At 23.0% G+C, this 12,635-nt stretch overlaps 3 pseudogenes; 1 reads left to right on the forward strand and 2 right to left on the reverse strand.

The window, feature by feature from the left end:
* Positions 1-703: 703 nt before the first annotated feature.
* Positions 704-1,858, reverse strand: LOC123685836 (annotated as a pseudogene).
* A 2,336-nt stretch (positions 1,859-4,194) lies between these two features.
* On the forward strand, positions 4,195-5,820 carry LOC123685837 (annotated as a pseudogene).
* Positions 5,821-8,259: 2,439 nt separating this feature from the next.
* LOC123685838 lies at positions 8,260-10,621 on the reverse strand (annotated as a pseudogene).
* Positions 10,622-12,635: the final 2,014 nt, after the last annotated feature.

A 12,635-nucleotide genomic window follows, 5' to 3' on the forward strand; every position in this document is an offset into this window, starting at 1 on the left:
TGTTTTTTTTTGTAATTTCTAGTTTTAGTGTGTATACAATTATATTATCGGGTTGATCTTCAAATTCGATTTATTCTTTATTAGGAAGGCTTCGTTCTGTTGCTCAAGTAATTTCTTATGAAGTAAGAATATTTTTAATTTTATTATCATTTTTAGTGTTAATTATATCTTTAAATTTAATAGATTTTATTTTTTATCAAAAATATGTTTGATTTGTTATATTTAATTTTCCTCTAAGAATAATATGATTTATTTCAAGATTAGCTGAAACTAATCGAACTCCTTTTGATTTTTCTGAGGGTGAATCAGAGTTAGTTTCAGGATTTAACGTTGAATATAGAAGTTTTGGATTTGCTTTTATTTTTATGGCTGAATATTCTAATATTATTTTTATAAGAATAATAAGAAGGTTGATTTTTATAGGAGGAGATTTTTATTCTATTATATTTTTTTTTAAATTATTATTTTTTTCTTTTATATGAATTTGGGTTCGAGGGACTTTACCTCGTTATCGATATGATAAATTAATATATTTATCTTGAAAGGTTTTTTTGCCTGTTTCTTAGAATATACTTATATTAAATTTTAGATTAAGATTATTATTTATAGTATTAATTATATAGTTAATTAAATTTTGTATAAATCAATAGAAATTTAAATTCTTTCTTATATTTTCAAAATATATGCTTTTCAAGCTCATTGATTAATTAAATATTCATCAGTCTCAAATTTTATAAATAATTGAGTTTAATATAAAGTATATGAAATAGATTAAGGTAAAAATTTGTCCTATGAAAATAAAAGGATTTTCAACTGGTTTAGCTCCGATTCATGTTAAAATTATAACTGTAACGATAAAATTTCAAAATATAATTTTATTAATATAATAAAAGCTGTTTCTTTTCATTATTTTGAAATAAATAAAAGGTATAAAATAAAGAATAGCAATTGATATTACTAAAGCAATTACACCTCCAAGTTTATTGGGAATAGAGCGAAGAATTGCATAAGCAAATAAAAAATATCATTCTGGTTGAATATGAGGAGGGGTGGAAAGAGGATTAGCTGGGATAAAATTATCAGGATCTCTTAATATATAAGGATATAGAATAATAATATTTAAAATAAAAAATATTATAATGAGAAAACCTAAAATATCTTTAAAGGAGAAATATGGATGAAAACTAATTTTATCTAGATTAGAATTAGATCCTAAAGGATTACTAGAGCCAGAGTTATGTAAAAATAGTAAATGAATTATAATTAAAGCTGAAATAATGAAAGGTAAAATAAAATGAAATGAATAAAATCGGTTTAATGTAGCATTGTCAACAGCAAAACCTCCTCATAGTCAAATAACGATAGAATTTCCTAGGTAAGGGATTGCAGAAACTAAATTTGTAATTACAGTTGCTCCTCAAAAAGATATTTGCCCTCAGGGAAGAACATAACCTAAAAAGGCTGTAGCTATAGATATAAATAAAATAGTAGTTCCTGTCATTCAAGTTTCTGTAAGTTTGTAAGAACCAAAATATAAGCCTCGCCTAATATGTAAATATAAACATATAAAAAATAAAGAGGCTCCATTTGCATGAATAGTTCGTATTAACCATCCTATATTTACGTCTCGACAAATATGAGTCACTCTATTAAAAGCTAAATCTACGTTTGCACAATAATGTATAGATAAAAATAATCCTGTAATAATTTGTATTATTAAACACAAGCCTAATAAAGATCCAAAATTTCATAAATATGAAATATTTCTTGGTGTAGGTAGATCGATTAAAGAGTTGTTAATAATTTTCGTTAAAGAATTAATTTTTCGTATTGGTATTTTCATATTTAAATTGACGTAACGGTCCAAATTTTACTTTAGTAATTTTTACAACTGCAATTATTGAAATTAATAAATAAAAAATCAAAATTAAAAATATGTTAGAATTTGGGTAATTTAAAAATTTATTTAAATTTAAATAAAAATTTCTAATTAAATCTATTTTATGTAAAATTTCATTATTAATATTTTGATTTATTAAATATAGATTTATATTATTTATAAATATAGTAATTATAAATAAACTAATTATAATAAATATAATATATTTATTAAATTTAAATTTTTCATTAGAGGCAGTTCTTGTTATATAAATAAATAAAATTAGTAAACCTCCAATTATAATTAATATTAAAATATATGAAAATCAAAAGTTTGATCTTATTAATCCTATAATGATACAAGTTATAATTGTATAAGTTAAAATAAGTAGTCCTAAGGATAGGGGGTGGGTAAGAAAAATTGCCAAAAAATTTAAAAATGTTAAAATTAAGATTTCAGAGGGTAGTTTAATAAAAAATATTAATTTTGGAGATTAAAGATATATTTGTTTTCCTCTGATATTTTAAAAGATTAAATCTTAAAGCTGGTTTACAAGACCAGTATTTTTTTTAAATTATTAAAATATGGAAATAATTTTTTTAAGTATGTTTATTTTTAGAATTTTAAATTTTTTTATTAATCGAAAACATTTATTAATAACATTACTTAGATTAGAATTAGTAATTTTAACTTTATTTATAATAATATATTTTTATTTATCTTATTTTAGTTATGAATTTTATTTTGTAGTAGTTTTTTTAACTATAAGTGTTTGTGAAAGAGTTTTGGGATTATCTTTATTAGTGTCAATAATTCGTTCTTATGGAAATGATTATTTTAATTCATTAAATATTTTATGATAATATTAATAATATTAGTATTTATGATTCCTTTATGTTTTATAAATAAATTTTGATTAATTAAAAATTATTTAATTTTAATAAGAATTTGATTTTTTTCAAAAATTTCTTTTTTATTTTTTAGTTCATTAAATTTTTTTATAGGTATAGATTTTTTATCATATTTTTTGTTATTATTAAGGTTTTGAATTTCTTTTTTAATATTTATAGCTAGAGAAAAACTTTTTAATTTAAAAGATTTCAGTGAGTTATTTAGTATTTTATTATTATTATTATTGCTTTTTTTATTATTAACTTTTTCTTCTATAAATATATTTTTATTTTATATATTTTTTGAGGCTAGGTTAATTCCAATTTTGATTTTGATTTTAGGTTGAGGATATCAGCCTGAACGTATTCAAGCTGGAATATATATATTTTTTTATACAATTATAGCTTCTTTACCAATAATATTGTTTATTTTTATTTATTATTCAAAGTTTAAAACATTAGATTTGACTTATATTAATGTAAATTTATTTAGTTTTATTTTATATTTTATAATAATAATAGTATTTTTAGTTAAAATGCCGATATTTTTATTTCATTTATGATTGCCTAAAGCACATGTAGAAGCTTCAGTTGCTGGGTCTATAATATTAGCAGGAGTGATATTAAAGTTAGGAAGATATGGACTTATTCGATTTTTAACTATATTTATATATCTAGGAGTTAAGGTTAATTTTTTTTTAATTAATTTATCTTTAATAGGAGGGATTTTAGTTTCTTTAAGTTGTTTACGTCAAAGAGATATAAAATCTTTAATTGCTTATTCTTCAGTTGTTCATATAGGACTTTTATTGTCAGGTTTATTAACATTTAATTCTTGAGGAATTACTGGATCTTTAATAATAATATTAGCTCATGGCTGTTGTTCTTCAGGATTATTTGTTTTAGTAAATATAAATTATGAACGTATTGTTAGTCGAAGTATTTTTATTAATGAAGGTTTAATTAATATTGTACCTTTTTTATCTTTATGGTGATTTTTGTTAGTAATTAGAAATATAGCTGCACCACCTTCTTTAAATTTGTTAAGAGAAATTTTGTTAATTAATAGTTTAATTAATTATTCTCATATTTGTATATTTATATTAATAATTATAACTTTTTTGAGAGCTTCTTATAGTTTGTATTTATATTCTTTTAGTCAACATGGAAAATTTTACAGAAGATTATATTTTTTTGAATTAATTTCTTATCGAGAATTAATTTTATTACTCATACATTGGGTTCCTTTAAATTTAATTTTATTAAAAAGAGATTTATTTTTCTTTTACTTAAATAGTTTATATAAAATATTGATTTGTGGAGTCAATGAAGTTACTTTAACTTTAAGTAATATCTTTTTGTGTAATTTTTTCTAGATTAATACTTAGGTTTTTTTTTTTTTTTTTTTGTTTTAGATTATTTTTACTTAATACAGGAAAGGTTTATTTTATTGAGTGAAGAATTTTTAATTTAAATTCAATAGAAGTAGAAATATTAATTCTTTTAGATTGAATATCTTTATTATTTGTTTCTTTTGTTTTATTTATTTCTACCATAGTAATTTTTTATAGAAAATCTTATATATCTAAGGATTTATCTATTAATCGTTTTATTATACTAGTTTTTATATTTGTTCTATCTATATTATTAATAATTTTAAGTCCAAATTTAATTTCAATTTTATTGGGTTGACATGGGTTAGGATTAGTTTCTTATTGTTTAGTAATTTATTATCAAAATGTAAAATCTTATTCAGCTGGTATATTAACAGCTTTATCTAATCGAGTAGGAGATGCAATATTAATAATTTCTATTGCTTGGATAATAAATTTTGGAAGATGAAATTTTATATTATATATTGATTATTATTATAGAGATAAAAGAATAATAATTGTAGGTTTGTTAATTATTATTGCTGCTTTAACTAAAAGTGCACAAATTCCTTTTTCAGCTTGATTACCAGCAGCTATAGCTGCTCCTACTCCTGTTTCAGCATTAGTACATTCTTCAACTTTAGTAACAGCAGGGGTTTATTTATTAATTCGATTTCATTTATTATTGGAAAATTATTCTTTTGTGTTAATATTCATTGGATTGATAACAATATTAATCTCAGGTTTAGCAGCTAATTTTGAATATGATTTAAAAAAAATTATTGCTTTATCAACTTTAAGTCAGTTAGGTTTAATAGTTACTATTTTAAGATTAGGTTTATATGAATTAGCTTTTTTTCATTTATTAATTCATGCTTTATTTAAAGCCTTATTATTTATATGTGCAGGTAATTTTATTCATTTAATAGGAGAATGTCAAGATATTCGTTTTATAGGAGGTTTAGTTTATAAAACTCCTATAACTGTAATATATTTTAATGTAAGAAATTTATCATTATGTGGTATTCCCTTTTTTTCTGGATTTTACTCAAAAGATTTAATTATAGAGGTTTATTCTATGATAAGATTAAATATTGTAATTTATTTAATTATATTAATTTCTTTAACATTAACAGTTTCTTATACAGTGCGTTTATTAAATTATTTAATATTTACAGATTATTGTGGGTTTAGAATAAATAGAACTGAAGAATTAAGAGATGAAATAGTTTATAGAATAGGATTTATATTTATTATTGTATTATTTTCAGGAACGGTTCTTATATGATTTATATTTAAGGATATCAATTTAGTTGTATTACCTTTTTTTATAAAAATTTTAATTTTAATTATAGTAATAATTGGGGTAATTATAGGTTTTGAGATTTCTTTATTAAAATTAAATTATAATTTAATTTTTTCTAATTTAATAAAAATTTTAATTTTTTTAGTATTAATATGGAATTTGCCTTATATTTCAACTTTTGGAATAAATTATTTTTTTATTAATTTAGGAATACTAAATTATAAATTTTTAGATCAGGGTTGATCAGAGTTCTTAGGAAGTCAGGGTTTATTTAAATTTTTTAATAAAATTTCTGTTTTATTTCAGTATATTTTTAAAAATAGTTTAAAGATTTATATAATCATATTTTTAATTTGAATTATTTTGTTATTGATTTATATATTCTACTTAAATAGCTTAATAGAGCGCAATATTGAAGATATTGAGGTAAATTAAAATATTTTTTAAGTATTTATAAGAATTAATCTTTTTTTATAATGAAAATATAATGTTTTAGATAAACTATATAAATAGAAATATTAACAAATTGCTATATATTAAGTTAGAAGCTTAAATTTTTATATTTCTTTAATTGGAGAGTTTCTCATTGGAATCATTAACAGTGACTTACCTCTAGTTTGGTTTCAATTAAATAAGGAATTTAAATTCAAATTTTTAGGTCGAAACTAAAAGCAATATTTTGCTTCTTATTTAAGATAAACTGAAAAACAGTATTTTTTAAATGCAAATTAAATGTTAATTTAACTATTATCCTATAAAGATCAGTTTAAGGCTCCTTGTTTTCATTCATGGTATAAACCTAAAATTAAGATTGCTATGAATATAAAAAATATAATGCTAATAATTATAATATTAGAATATTTTATTCTATAAATAAAAGGGATAATAAGGGTAATTTCTACATCAAAAATTAAAAAAATTAAAGCGATTAAAAAAAAGTGAATTGAGAATGGTAGGCGTGCAGAATTTTTAGGGTCAAATCCGCATTCAAAGGGAGAACTTTTTTCTCGATCTTTAAATGTTTTTATTGAGATATAATTTGCAGTAATTATTAAAATTATTATAATTCTAAGAATTATTAAAATTAAAGATGAAATTAAGAATATTATCTATACTTTTAAAAGATTTTTTGATTGGAAATCAAATGTAATATTTATACTATATAGATATCTACCTCATCAATAAATAGATATATATAGGAATAGTCATACTACGTCTACAAAATGTCAATATCATGCTGCTGCTTCAAATCCAAAATGGTGATTGTTTCTAAAATGATTAAAGTTTAATCGAGTTAAACAAACTAAAAGAAAAATAGAACCAATAATAACATGTAAACCATGGAATCCTGTAGCTATAAAGAATGTTCTTCCATAAACTGAATCGGCTATAGAAAATGGGGCTTCTAAATATTCAATTCCTTGTAGTAAAGAAAAATATATTCCTAGAAAAATAGTAATAATTAATCTTTGAAATGTTTGATTAAAATTATTTTCTATTAATCTATGGTGGGCTCAAGTTACTCTTAGGCCTGATCTTAATAGAATAATAGTGTTTAATAATGGGATTTCATTAGGATTAAAGGTATTAATTCCTTTTGGAGGTCAAGCTATTCCTAGTTCGATAGAAGGAGATAATCTTATATGATAAAATCTTCAAAAAAAACTAACAAAGAAAAAAATCTCTGAGGTAATAAATAAAATTATTCCTCATCGTAAACCAAAAGATACTAAAAGAGTGTGGTTTCCTTGAAAGGTTCTTTCTCGAATTACATCTCGTCATCATTGAAATATAATTAGTAAAAGAATTATATTTCTTAAAATAAATAAATTAGAGTTAAAAAGGTGGAATCATTTAATTATTCCTATTATTGCAGTTATAGCTCTAAAAGCTCCTAAAATTGGTCAAGGACTATAATCTACTAAATGAAATGGGTGATTTTTTATCATAATTATTTTCTCTAGAATAAAGAGTTCTAAGGATAGCAAAAACATAAGATTGAATTAAAGCTACTGCTGATTCTAATAAAATTAGTATAAATTGAATTATAATAATTAATAAAATAAGCAAATTTACTATAGGACCAGTGTTTCCTAAAAGAGTTAATAAAAGGTGTCCTGCAATTATATTAGCTGACAAACGAATAGCGAGAGTTCCAGGATGAATAATATTTCTAATTGTTTCAATACATACTATAAAAGGTATTAAAATAGAAGGAGTTCCTTGAGGCATTAGATGGGCAAATGAGTGATAAGTGTGACTAATTCAACTATTTAATATAAATCTTAACCATAAAGGTAAAGCTAGGGATAGAGTAAAAATTATATGACTTGAGGCTGTAAAAATGTAAGGAAATAACCCTATTAAGTTATTAATTATAATGAAGTAAAATAATACAATAAATATTAAAGTATTATTTTTTTTTGTAATGATTTTGAATTCTTTATGTAGAGTAATTAGTATATTTTGAATCAAAAAGTTAAATCGATTAGGAATTAGTCAGAATATAGAAGGAATAAATAAAAAACTAATAATTATTCTTAGTCAATTTAAAGGTAATATAAAATAAGATGAAGGATCAAAAGAAGAAAAAAGATTTATTATCATTTTCAAGAAAGTTTTTTATTTAATAATTTAAAATTTTTTAAAGGAGATTTTTTATGAGAATAAAATATTTTAATGTTTAAAATAATAAATAAAAGTGTTATAAAAATATATAAGGAAAACCAATCCATAGGTATAGTTTGAGGAATTAAAAATTATTCTGAGAATGATTTTAGTTTGACAAACTAATGTTATAGGTTAACTAAATTTTTCATTAGAAGTAGTCGTTAATTACTATAAAGTGGTTTAAGAGACCAATACTTATCTTTCAGTCATCTAATGAAAAATTTTCTACCCATTTAATGAAATTTTGGGGAGAAATTCTTTCAATAGAAATAGGTATAAATCTATGGTTTGCTCCACAAATTTCTGAACATTGACCAAAAAAAATTCCAGTTCGATTTAAATTAAATCTAAGTTGATTTAATCGCCCTGGGGAGGCATCGACTTTTACTCCTGTTGAAGGAACTGTTCAAGAATGAATTACGTCAGAAGATGAAGTTAGAATTCGAATATGAGAAAGATATGGTAAAATAGTTCGATTATCAACTTCTAGTAATCGAAAATTAAAAAGTTGATTATTATTAATTAAATATGAATCAAATTCAAGATTTTTAAAATCTGTATATTCATAGGTTCAATATCATTGATGACCAATAGTTTTAATAGTAACTAAAGGGTTACGGATTTCATCAATTAAGTAAATTAATTTTAAAGAAGGAAAAGCAATAAAAATTAAAGTTAATGCTGGTATGATAGTTCAAATTGTTTCAATATTGTGTCCTTCTAATATAAAACGATGGTTATAATTATTTAATGTTAGTCTCATTATGGTATATGTTACAATACAAGTGATTATTATTAAGATCAAAAGGGCGTGATCATGAAAAAATCTTAATTGTTCCAGTAAATATGAAGCTCTGTCTAAAAATATATATGATTTTCAAGTCGCTATTTCTAAAAAAAGGTAAATCTTTATAATTGGGGTTTAAATCCAATGCACTAATCTGCCATATTAGAATTTTTGAGCTAAGATTGGTACTTCTGAATAAGAATGTTCATTAGGGGGAGAAAGTTGGAGTCATTCAATTAAAGAGGGTACATTAGAATTAAACTTTCTTAAACGTATTGAATAAAATCTTTCTCAAATAATTAAGATTATAAAGATTATTCTAAGAGAGGAAATTATAGATCCAATAGAAGAAATTTTATTTCATTTGTAATAAGCATCAGGATAATCAGAGTATCGTCGAGGTATTCCTCTTAGTCCTAAGAAGTGTTGAGGAAAAAATGTTAAGTTTACCCCAATAAATATAATTAAAAATTGGATTTGTAATAATTTATTGTTAAGATTGAATCCTGTAATTAAAGGGAATCAATGGATAAATCCTGCTATAATGGCAAATACAGCTCCTATAGATAAAACGTAATGGAAATGAGCTACAACATAATAGGTATCATGTAAAATAATATCTATGGAAGAGTTAGCTAAAATTACTCCTGTTAATCCACCAATTGTAAATAAAAATAAAAATCCCAGGGTTCATAAAATTGAAGGTGTATAGTAAAATTGTATTCCATGTAAAGTTGCTAATCAAGAAAAAATTTTAATTCCAGTGGGTACTGCAATAATTATAGTAGCTGAAGTAAAATAAGCTCGAGTATCAACATCTATTCCCACTGTAAATATGTGATGAGCTCATACTACAAATCCTAGAAGTCCAATAGCTAATATAGCATAAATTATTCCTAAAGAACCAAAGGCAATTTTTTTCCCTCTTTCTTGTGTAATAATATGGGAAATTATACCAAATCCTGGGAGAATTAAAATATAAACTTCAGGATGGCCAAAAAATCAAAATAAATGTTGGTATAAAATTGGGTCTCCCCCACCGGTTGGATCAAAAAAAGAAGAATTTAAGTTTCGGTCAGTTAATAGTATAGTAATTGCTCCTGCAAGAACTGGTAGTGATAGTAATAAAAGAATTGCTGTAATAAGAACAGATCATACAAATAAAGGAGTTTTATCAAGTATTATACCAAATGGACGTATATTTATAATAGTTGAAATGAAATTTACTGCACCTAAAATTGAGGAAATTCCTGCTAAATGTAAACTAAAAATCACTAAATCTACTGAAGGCCCGTTATGTGTTAAATTAGAAGAAAGAGGAGGGTAAACAGTTCATCCTGTTCCTGCCCCTATTTCTACGATTGTTCTTAAAATTAAAAGAGTTAAAGCAGGGGGTAAAAGTCAAAATCTTATGTTATTTAATCGTGGAAATGCTATATCAGGAGCTCCAATTATTAAAGGAACTAATCAATTTCCAAAACCCCCAATTATAATAGGTATTACTATAAAGAAAATCATAATGAAAGCATGAGCTGTAACAATTATATTATAAATTTGGTCGTTTCCAATTAATCTTCCTCTAGTTCCTAATTCTAACCGAATTAAAATACTTAACGATGTTCCTACTATTCCTGCCCATATTCCAAATAAAAAGTATAATGTTCCAATATCTTTATGATTAGTAGAAAATAATCATTTATTCGATAAAGTGGCTGAATTAAAGCGTTAAATTGTAAATTTAATTATGAGTTTTCTCCTTTATTAAGCCTTATATTCAATTATGATTATAAATTGCAAATTTATAGGTGAATATTATTCTAAGGCTTAGAATAATTCTATTTTTAACTTTGAAGGTTACTAGTTTATTTAACTTAAATCCTTAATAAATTCTAAAAATTACAGTAAAAATGATTAATCCGTAAATATTCACTCAATTTAAAAAAATTACATAGTAAGAGTTAATATAATTAAATTTTTTATTTTCATTTAATTTTATTATTAAAGATTGAAGTATTAAGCGTATATAAATATATATACAAATTAAAGTAATAAAAATTATTATAAAAGATAGAAAATAAAAGTGATTTTCAATTAAAGTTTTTAGAATTAGTCACTTAGGAAAAAATCCTAAAAAGGGGGGGATTCCTCCTAGAGAAAAGAAATTTAAAAAAAAATAGAATTTTAAAGTTTTATTGTAATTCATATTATTTATAAGATCTTTAATGTTAAAGATTTTATATTTATTAAAAATTAAGATTATATTTAAAGAAATAAAAGTATAAATTAAAAAGTATAATATTCATAAGGATTGATTTAATATTATTATTCTTAATATTCAACCAATATGGTTAATGGAAGATAAGGCAAGAATTTTTTTTAATCTGGTTTGGTTCCATGTTTTTACACTCCCTAAGGTTATACATATCAAAATAATCAAAATAAAGAATAGGTTTAATTTAAAATTATATATAATTAAAATTATTGGGGCAATTTTTTGTCAAGTTATTAATAATAATGCATTAGCTCATCTTAGTCCTTCTAGGACTTCTGGGTATCAAAAGTGAAAAGGGGCTGCTCCTATTTTTATAAGGATAGCTCTGTTAAACAAAAATATAGAAGTAGGTATTAATTGCTCGATAGAATTGATTAAAATAAATGAATTTAAAAAAGAAAATAAAACTAGAATTGATGCAGAAACTTGAACTAAAAAATATTTCAAGGAGGATTCAGAAGAATACTTAAAATTATCTAAATTTATAATAGGAATAAAAGCTAAGAGGTTTAATTCTAAACCAATCCAGATATTAATTCATGAATAAGCAGAAATAGAAATAAGAGTTCCTCTTATTATTAAAATTAAAAATATTAATTTTATAGTTTTAATTATAAAGAAAAGGGGTATACCTTTATAAATGGGGTATGAACCCATCAGCTTCTTTAGCTTATCTTTATATTCTAGTATAAGATGTACAAGAGTTTTTGAAACTCTAAGAAATAATTTAATTTTATTGAATATAATTACAAAAAAAAATTAACAATTAAAAATTTAACTTATTAAGTTAAATTTAAAATTTAATATTTTAACCTTAAATAAAAACTATTAAATTTTCATTAATTTAAGTGTACAAAAATTAATTCACAAAGTAAAAAATCCTATAAAATAGGATTATTTATATAAATATATTCGATAAATTTGAGTTGATTTTGGTCGTCCTACTTCAGGATCAATTTCAACATTCTAAACCAATCCTGAGGCTAAGTCCAACAATCAACACCAAACCCGATAAATTTGAGTTGATTTTGATCGTCCTACTTCAGGATCAATTTCAATATTCTAAACCAATCCTGAGGCTAAGCCCAACAATCAACACCAAATCCGATAAATTTGAGTTGATTTTGGTGCCCTACTTCAGGATCAATTTCAACATTCTAAACTAATCCTGAGGCTAAGTCCAACAATCAACACCAAATCCGATAAATTTGAGTTGATTTTGGTGCCCTACTTCAGGATCAATTTCAACATTCTAAACCAATCCTGAGGCTAAGTCCAACAATCAGCACCAAATCCGATAAATTTGAGTTGATTTTGGTGCCCTACTTCAGGATCAATTTCAACATTCTAAACCAATCCTGAGGCTAAGTCCAACAATCAACACCAAATCCGATAAATTTGAGTTGATTTTGGTGCCCTACTTCAGGATCAATTTCAATATTCTAAACCAATCCTGAG

This window comes from Harmonia axyridis, chromosome X, assembly GCF_914767665.1.
Source record: "Harmonia axyridis chromosome X, icHarAxyr1.1, whole genome shotgun sequence".
NCBI classification, from domain to species: Eukaryota; Metazoa; Arthropoda; class Insecta; order Coleoptera; family Coccinellidae; genus Harmonia; species Harmonia axyridis.